The sequence below is a fragment of the Labrus bergylta genome, chromosome 19, assembly GCF_963930695.1.
Source record: "Labrus bergylta chromosome 19, fLabBer1.1, whole genome shotgun sequence".
NCBI lineage: Eukaryota > Metazoa > Chordata > Actinopteri > Labriformes > Labridae > Labrus > Labrus bergylta.
The window spans coordinates 5,874,928-5,882,581 of record NC_089213.1 but is presented as its reverse complement, the minus strand read 5'-3'; the positions used below and the strand labels follow the sequence as shown (position 1 = coordinate 5,882,581).

The following is a 7,654-nucleotide window of genomic DNA, read 5'->3' as shown; positions in this document are numbered from 1 at the left end:
GTATAATGTCTGAATAAGATACTCATACATACATACACTAAAAAACGATTCTGATACTGGAGCATAAAACATCTCAGAGCAGTGGTTTGAAGAGGGCGGCAAAGCTCATTAATTTAGGGGAGGAGGAGGGGGGGGCTTTAATTCACTGCTTCAAAACTTTATTTTAAGCTTAAATAATAAAGAAAGAAAGTGAAGGTGTTTACAGGGTTACGGCCAACGTGAGCGTGAAGAGGAAGCCCATCTTCAGGAGCCGGTTGAACGAGGCTTCATCGACGCTTAAGAAGGAAACGTAGCAGTCCTCCATGTTGGCCGCACGATGGCGCTCGATGCCCTCCGGCAGCCAGCGGCAGAGGAAGCTCCTGCATGAAGAAGAAGAAGAAGAAGAGCACTTTCAAACAGCTCAGCAACAAAAGCGAACTTTTTGACCTCTGAGGAATGTTTGTCGTCGATTAAAAACATGACGTCACGTTTTTAAAAAGCTTCAAATATTCACGAAGCGGATATTAAATGTGCATTATTAACGATTAACTTAACAGGAAAAAAAAAACAAAGATTAAACTCTTTATCCAAAGGTAAAGTCTGAACACTTCCTGTTTGTGTTAAATATGTTTGACTTACCCGCGTTCATAAATTCTGGAGGTTATTTGTAGTTTTTCCCTCATCAATCCCCCATGTAGCAGATTTTAATCCGCTATCCGGGTTCTTTTCTTGTGTCTGTGTATTTGTGAGACACCACGCAGCTGCTCGCTCGTGTGATTTTTATTTCCGTATTGTTTTTTTCTTTTTTTTTTGCAGGTTTTACCGGAAAGTTTCATCCCACAAGAAGCCGAGGGAGGAGGAAATGTTGACGTACGGGACCGTAGAGTTGGCTCAGGTAACACACTGTTTTAGTTTCATGAACTTCATTTGACGACAAGGGAAGAGAAGATGATTCATTCATTCTGCACATTTAAGAAACCAGAATGCTGCTCATTTAAAAAAAACAACAAAAAAAAAAAAAACATTCAGATTTGATATCGGCCCATGAGGGGAAATTAGTTTTGCAGAGATAAAAACAACACAATAAAAAAACAATATTAGATGCTTATTGCACAGGTGCGTTGCATGCACATCTGCCCTACAAAAAATATAATTTTAATAGGCTGTATAATAATTATAATAGTAACTGTATTTATATAGCACCTTTCAGTGTTGTATTCAGCAAAGAAAGGACAAAACAAACACAGCATTGTATCTGCGCTATACAAATAATGATGGGTTGATAGAAGTCTGTAGGCATGTCATTTAATCAATAATTATTTGTACAGTGTTACCTCCAGACGCTTTGTGAAAGAGCATATGGGATAATGTGCAGGAAGGATTTCTCCTTTGTGTTCCTCTTGCACTTCCTCACCGCTGAGGTCGAGGTCGGAGCAGTGCGTGCAGGAAGGAGGACGGAGGTGGTTGTGAGGACGACCCAGCTCGAGTTTGAATAAAGACACCAAAAGAAAAAAGTAAGTGAGGAAGAAGTTTGATTTATTAGATTGTGATGATAAAGAGTAGGAGCGTCTGGCTGCTGTCCTCCAGACAAACATCAACGTTTAAGAAAGAGACTCGACGACTAAATGATATCTAAGAAGGAAGAAAAGAGCTTCAAAACGAGGACAGATCGGAGCGGCTGAATAAAGTCTGACTCTGCGCTCCGTCAGTGTCCTCAAAGTTATCAGAGCAGCGGCAGTCAAGGTGTCCGCCGTGACGACTCACTGTTTTTACTCCTGTGGTCGTCGCACGGTTTCAGGTTTTGACCTTGACCTTTGCTGCATCGTCTCAGGTTCAACCTCCAGATGCAGGGTCATCAAGTGCGTGTCATTCCCTGCCCCCCCCACACACACACACACACACACACACACACACACACACACATAATGAAAAAGCACACTAAAGATAGAAGGGCTGAAAGAAGAGAAAGTTTAACATGTTTGAGCGGTCAACAAAATGTAGACGTTAAAGAGAGCAACACGTCGCCCTTTTAGGAAAATGTATTTCTGCATGCGCCCTCACATCACGGCTCATTGAGGCCTTTGCACCACGCAGGATCTTTAAAAATCTGCACAAGGCCTGACCCCCCTTCTCTTCTTCATGAGAGCGTAGGCAGAGATTCAGGGTCCATCAGTCTGCTGTTCTGTACAGCTCAGTTTATTCTTTTTATTCTCTGATTTAAATGTCCAAGGTGTTCACATAGATCTGCACGTTGCAAACTTACAGATAAGGAGACGCTGTCTTTGATATTCTCAGAACAAAAATGTCAACTAAAGGGGCGACAGAGGACTACGTGCCCCACATAAGAAGGCTGTAGTCCTCTAAGCGGGTGACCCGGGTTCGAATCCGACCTCTGACTCCTTTCCAACATGTCCTTCCCCACTCTCTCCGCCCTCCCCCCTGATTTTTGACTCTATCTGGCCTTTCTCTAAGTTAAAGGCATTAAAAGCTGACAAATCTTTTTTTTTTTTTTTTTTTAGACGACTGATTTTTGATCTCGTTTCTTTACCTAAAAAGCTGCAACATCAACCGATAAGTTGTAAACCCGTCCCATTAGTTGTCGAACATGTCAATAGTCGATCTTCTGGCCTTTTAAATGAATATTTTTGAAATGTAGTCATGGAAATATGGCTGAGAGGCCGACTTCAGCTCCTTCAATGTGGATTCATTTTTGTTTCTTCCCCTCTTTACTCTGTGAAGTGAACGTGTCTCTGCGTTGAAATAGAAGACGACATTTCTGACGATCTCTGAACCGAATGATTTTTGGTGAGGGATGAGCACAGCTCGCAGCGTTACTTTGACTTCACTCCTCCTCGTGTTTGTCCAGATGTTTTTTTCTTTAACCTTTAATGACGCTAACAACGTCCGTTTTTCTCTCCTTCCTCTTTTCTCTGACCTTAATATAACTTTTATTAGACGGGGAGGAGGAATCACTCTCCCAGATGCTGAAGCACCGTCTGCTGTGAGCTGAGCTTCATCACCTGCTGCTGTCCACACACACACACACACACACACACACACACACACACACACACACACACACACACACACACACACACACACACAGAGCCTCCCCCCTTTTCTGGGCTGCAGTCTCAACTCCGTCGCCATGGAAACAGCTAAGATGCCGAGTGCAGGAGAAGTAAAAATGGGTGTGTGTGTGTGGACAGCGATGGTATAGAAAAAGAAAATCATCTGAAGGACACGTTTAGATGAAAGGTGAGTGTGTTGTGTTGACACCGCTTATGAATGCATACTCGTTCACCCTCACACACGATTTCTCTCTCTCTCCCCCCCCCCCCCACACACACACACACACACAAAAAAACCTTTTCCTTCTCGCTGACTTCTTCCTCACCCTTTCCACCCTCCATTCTTCTCCTCCTCTTTGACGTCCTCTTGGTCTCCTTCTCGTGTTTCCTCTCGCTCACCTGCTGACTCTCTCAGCCGACCCTTTCAGAGCACGCCGAGCGCTCACTCAAAAGCGTCTTACATAACGAGACCCTATATACAGTATATGTATTATATCATTTTGACCCTGAGAGGGAACCAAGCGCCCTAAACGCCTGCCTGCTTTCTCTCTCTCTATCTGCCTCTCTCGCCCCTCTCGTCCTCCCTCTCAAAAAGCCAGATGGGCCGGCGCTGCTTTTATTCAGGAGGCCCGGTGCACGTGCCGAGGACACAGGGCCTCACAGCGTTTAATTCACAAGCTTTAGACGCCCCCTTCTTTTAACCCCCCGTGACCAACACCGTCTCCCTCCCTCCCTCCTTCCTTCCTTCTCCACTTACTCTCTTTCTGTTTTTTTGTCCCTCCTGGCCCCCTCTATTCTCCTCGACTCCATTATCTCTTCCTCAATTACTCTCCCCTCTCCTCCGTCCTGCTCTTCCTTTCTCTCTCAAGTTTCTTCTCGTCGCTTCTGCTTTTTTTGTAAGATCTGCCTCGTCGCTCTTCAAAGCGTGTCTCCTGTTGATGTAAAATTCATTTTTACTCTCCTCTTTTCTGCTGTTCTGTCTGACACAGATATTGCGTCGCATGTCTCATATAAGCCAGTAAATGCTTCTCACACTTTAGGAGCTCTGATTTAACGAGTTTCATTTGATAATATATTTTTTATTCTCTCTAAAAAAGTTAATTTATTTACACATAAAGCTGCATTGAGTCCATATCCTGAGGAGACTATTTCTACTGGACTTTTTAGTTTGACCTAAAACGAATGTTTCTAACCTGCCAAGAAATGTTGTTTTAAATATTGTACATCTATCAGAAAAAATATGATCAATGGATGTGTCTGATTTAATTAAAAGGCTCATTTGTAGTCTTGTACTTTACACACACACACCTGTAGTTAAACTAAATTCAAGCAGTGATTGATTTATGTTTTATAAAGATAAGGGAATCTATTTCTAAACGTTCAGAGTAATTCCTGCAAACCTGGAGAACGATAAACATGCTCACATTAAAAGGTCGCTGTGTGAATGTCTCCTGAACACCGGGACACTTTTACATGACGGTGTTTTTGTTTCATGTAAAATAAAAAGTTTTAACAAATCAAACACGTCTCTTGTTCCTCTTCATTTTGACTGACAGGTGGAGAATACTGAGGTGGAGGGAGGCAGGGGTCCAAGCTGAGTGCTGCTGGTTGAACTGCAGCCTGCAGGCTCGTTTGACCTCCTCCTCCTCCTCCTCCTCCTCCTCCTCCTCTCAGACAGCCACTGAACCTGATGGAGAGATCCTCCATCTCTCACACACTGACCATTGTCACAGTGACTGATGTCCAGCAGGCCTTATAATGGCTGAGCTGGTGTGAGAGGCTTTAATTAGATACATTTATTAAACAAAGGAGCAGGAAGCAACATTATTTCTCAGACTTTGCTTATTGAGAATTTACAATTGTATTATTGTTATTTCTTATATTATTTTGCATTAAGGCTTTAGTTGCAAAGTGTGGCTATTTCATGCATGCATTTTAGCAAACAACAAAGCTATACTTTTTCTGCGTTATTTTTAAATTGCTGCCAGATTTCGAGATTCCCCGCGCAGTCTCCAAACTGTGAGCCCCACGTGGAGCCTCAGTCCCCGTGTTTCCCCGCTGCCTGCTCCTGAGGCCACGGTCGTCCAAATGAAACGGGTTCATTTAGTGCTGTCTGAGTCTAATTGTTATCGAATGTGCTCGGTATTTATTCGGGATTATTCGGGTTAACGTGGAAATAATGAGGGTGCCGATCTGGAGGCGGTGTCGGACGGTCGCAGGGAAATCGATGAACACAGTGAGTTAATTATGAGAAATCAATTAAAAGGAGGGAGAGGGGCAACCCTGCCGGCCACAGACGAGAGAAGTGATGGCCTCTCTCTCTCTCTCTCTCTCTCTCTTTCCTGGTTGTTTCTCTTTGCAACAAAACAAGAGGAGGCAATTTACGTTGCTTCCTTTTTTTAACACTCGATCTCTCCTAAAACAGTTTGTTATGAAATCCTCATGTTTCTCCATCATCTCTTCAACACACCGTCTCGTTGTCGGCAGCGATTGACATCAAACAAAAGCCCCTTAATGTCCTTTTATATATTTTTTCTGAGGCTCCCCCCCCCCCCCCCACACACACACACACACACACACGCTCTCACACACACACGCTCTCACAGACACACGCAGGTCAAGAGGATTGTCACCCTGATCTTGAGTCCATAGGTAAACACTGTGTCCAAAACCTGCGGCCCATCTGAACCCTGCATGGACACAAACACGCTACGTGACCACATCTCTCCCTCTCTCACACACACACACACACACACACACACACCTGATTCCTCATCACTGTATTACTATACATATGTACACGCGTGCAATGTGCTGGTTGAAAACTAAGAATATGGCTTTAAAAGTAACTGCAGCCTCTATCAGCTCTGATTGGATCATTTTATGATCGTAAACTCTGTTTTTTTTTATCTTCAACTCTTTTGTGTTGAAACTGCAACAAAAAGGATATTTACCCACGAAGCTTATGATCAGCCTTTTTCCTGATAAAAAAAAAACACCAAACCTTAAATGATTCTGATGTATTTGATACACATTTGTACGTGTTTTATGTATTTTGATTGAGATTGAATCATTTGACCACTGGAGAGACAATCAGTATTTTCATTCACTTTTTATTATAGGCTAATTATTGCTTCTTTAAGATCAATAACATTCAGTAATAATGTGTCTTCAGCTCTTTAAGTATTTGATTCATCTAAAGAAAACTGTGGCTGACTTTCTTTTTCTCTGAATCTTTTTTGTTTATTCGTTTATTTTCTTTTAAATAGTTGTCTAAAACGCATTTTAAAAAGATGAATATTGTTCGTTCTGGGAATAAACATAAAGTCTTTTATTTTGAAAAGTTTGAACAAAATCAAAGCAGCAACGCGTTTAATTCACGATTTGAATATTTTTGCTTATATGCAAATAAGCCCCAGTTAGTAAAACAGCGTGTTTTCCACCTTTGTCATAACAGATAAATTCCTCTTTTCAATTCCACACCCAGTTTTGAGTGTCACTGCTCGTGTTTGTATTTATTATAGCTGGATTTACATGTATGCACTGAATGTAAATGGCCTGTGGAGGCTGCGCTGAAATACCGACCAACACTTTGATGATTTGTCAAAGAAAGAGAATAAAATTATGATAGAAAAATATTTCGTTGAAAGCAGCAAAGTCAATGTAAACGAAATGAAATGCATAAATAAATAAATAATCTCCACTTAAATAAAAAGAAAGCCACTATAAAAGCCAACAAAGTCGTTTCATTTACGATTTAAAATTGAACCATTTTTCATTTAATTTGCATAAATGAAAATAGATCTAAATAGTCTATTAGTCGTTGGTGTTTTATTTTTAATTATGATGACGATTATGATTATGATGACGATGACAAAGATCAACCACTGGAAAAGTCAACTTCCTCTGATGTCTGAAAATCACCAAAGATTCAAATGTCCACTTTTCATCAAATGATTTTCAATCCCAAAAATAACTATTTGACGTAAATTTTAAATTATAAAAAAAATAAAAACACAAATGCACATCTCGTGGGTCATTTGATTGTTCCCTGATGCTTTAAAAGAGTTTTCAGTGTCCGGTCCGATTTATTTAAAAAAACGTTTTGCTTTACTTGCACGACAGTTGTCATTAATAGGAGATAATTATATATTTAAATGTTTTTAAATTGATTATTGAAATTTATAGTCTCAGAGTGTCGGTTATGCGTCACACCAAAAACTGATAAAGAAAAAAACAAGAGAAGATCATCCAGAGAGGTTATAATTTTCTTTAAGCTGCTTCAACAACAACAAAAACAACAAACCTCTTATAAAAGTGTTTTCTGAAACACTCGTGCATTGTTACGTCGTCTTGTAGCCTAAACAAAAACCTGAATAACAGAACATCATTATTGCACCTAAAGCCATTATGTGATTATTTGGTGGCGGCTGCTTCCTTTTATTACAGACCTGATTGTCTTTTCCATCAGTTTGCTGGGAGCGTCTGTCACTGCTGCGGCTCCCTGCCCCGACCCCTGGAGGTCAGAGGTCAGCCGGCCACTCAGCCATTACCGCAGCTCATCAGCTCCCTCCCAAGATAGCACCAGACGAACCAGACAAATT

General features: G+C 41.3%; 1 long non-coding RNA gene across 1 annotated transcript; it reads left to right on the top strand.

The window, feature by feature from the left end:
- The first annotated feature begins 371 nt into the window (after positions 1-371).
- Positions 372-4,566, top strand: LOC136177074 (uncharacterized). The gene is made up of 4 exons (XR_010664727.1): positions 372-572; positions 796-874; positions 1,308-1,493; positions 2,935-4,566. It is a non-coding gene; the product is annotated as an uncharacterized lncRNA (long non-coding RNA).
- The last annotated feature ends 3,088 nt before the right edge of the window (positions 4,567-7,654 follow it).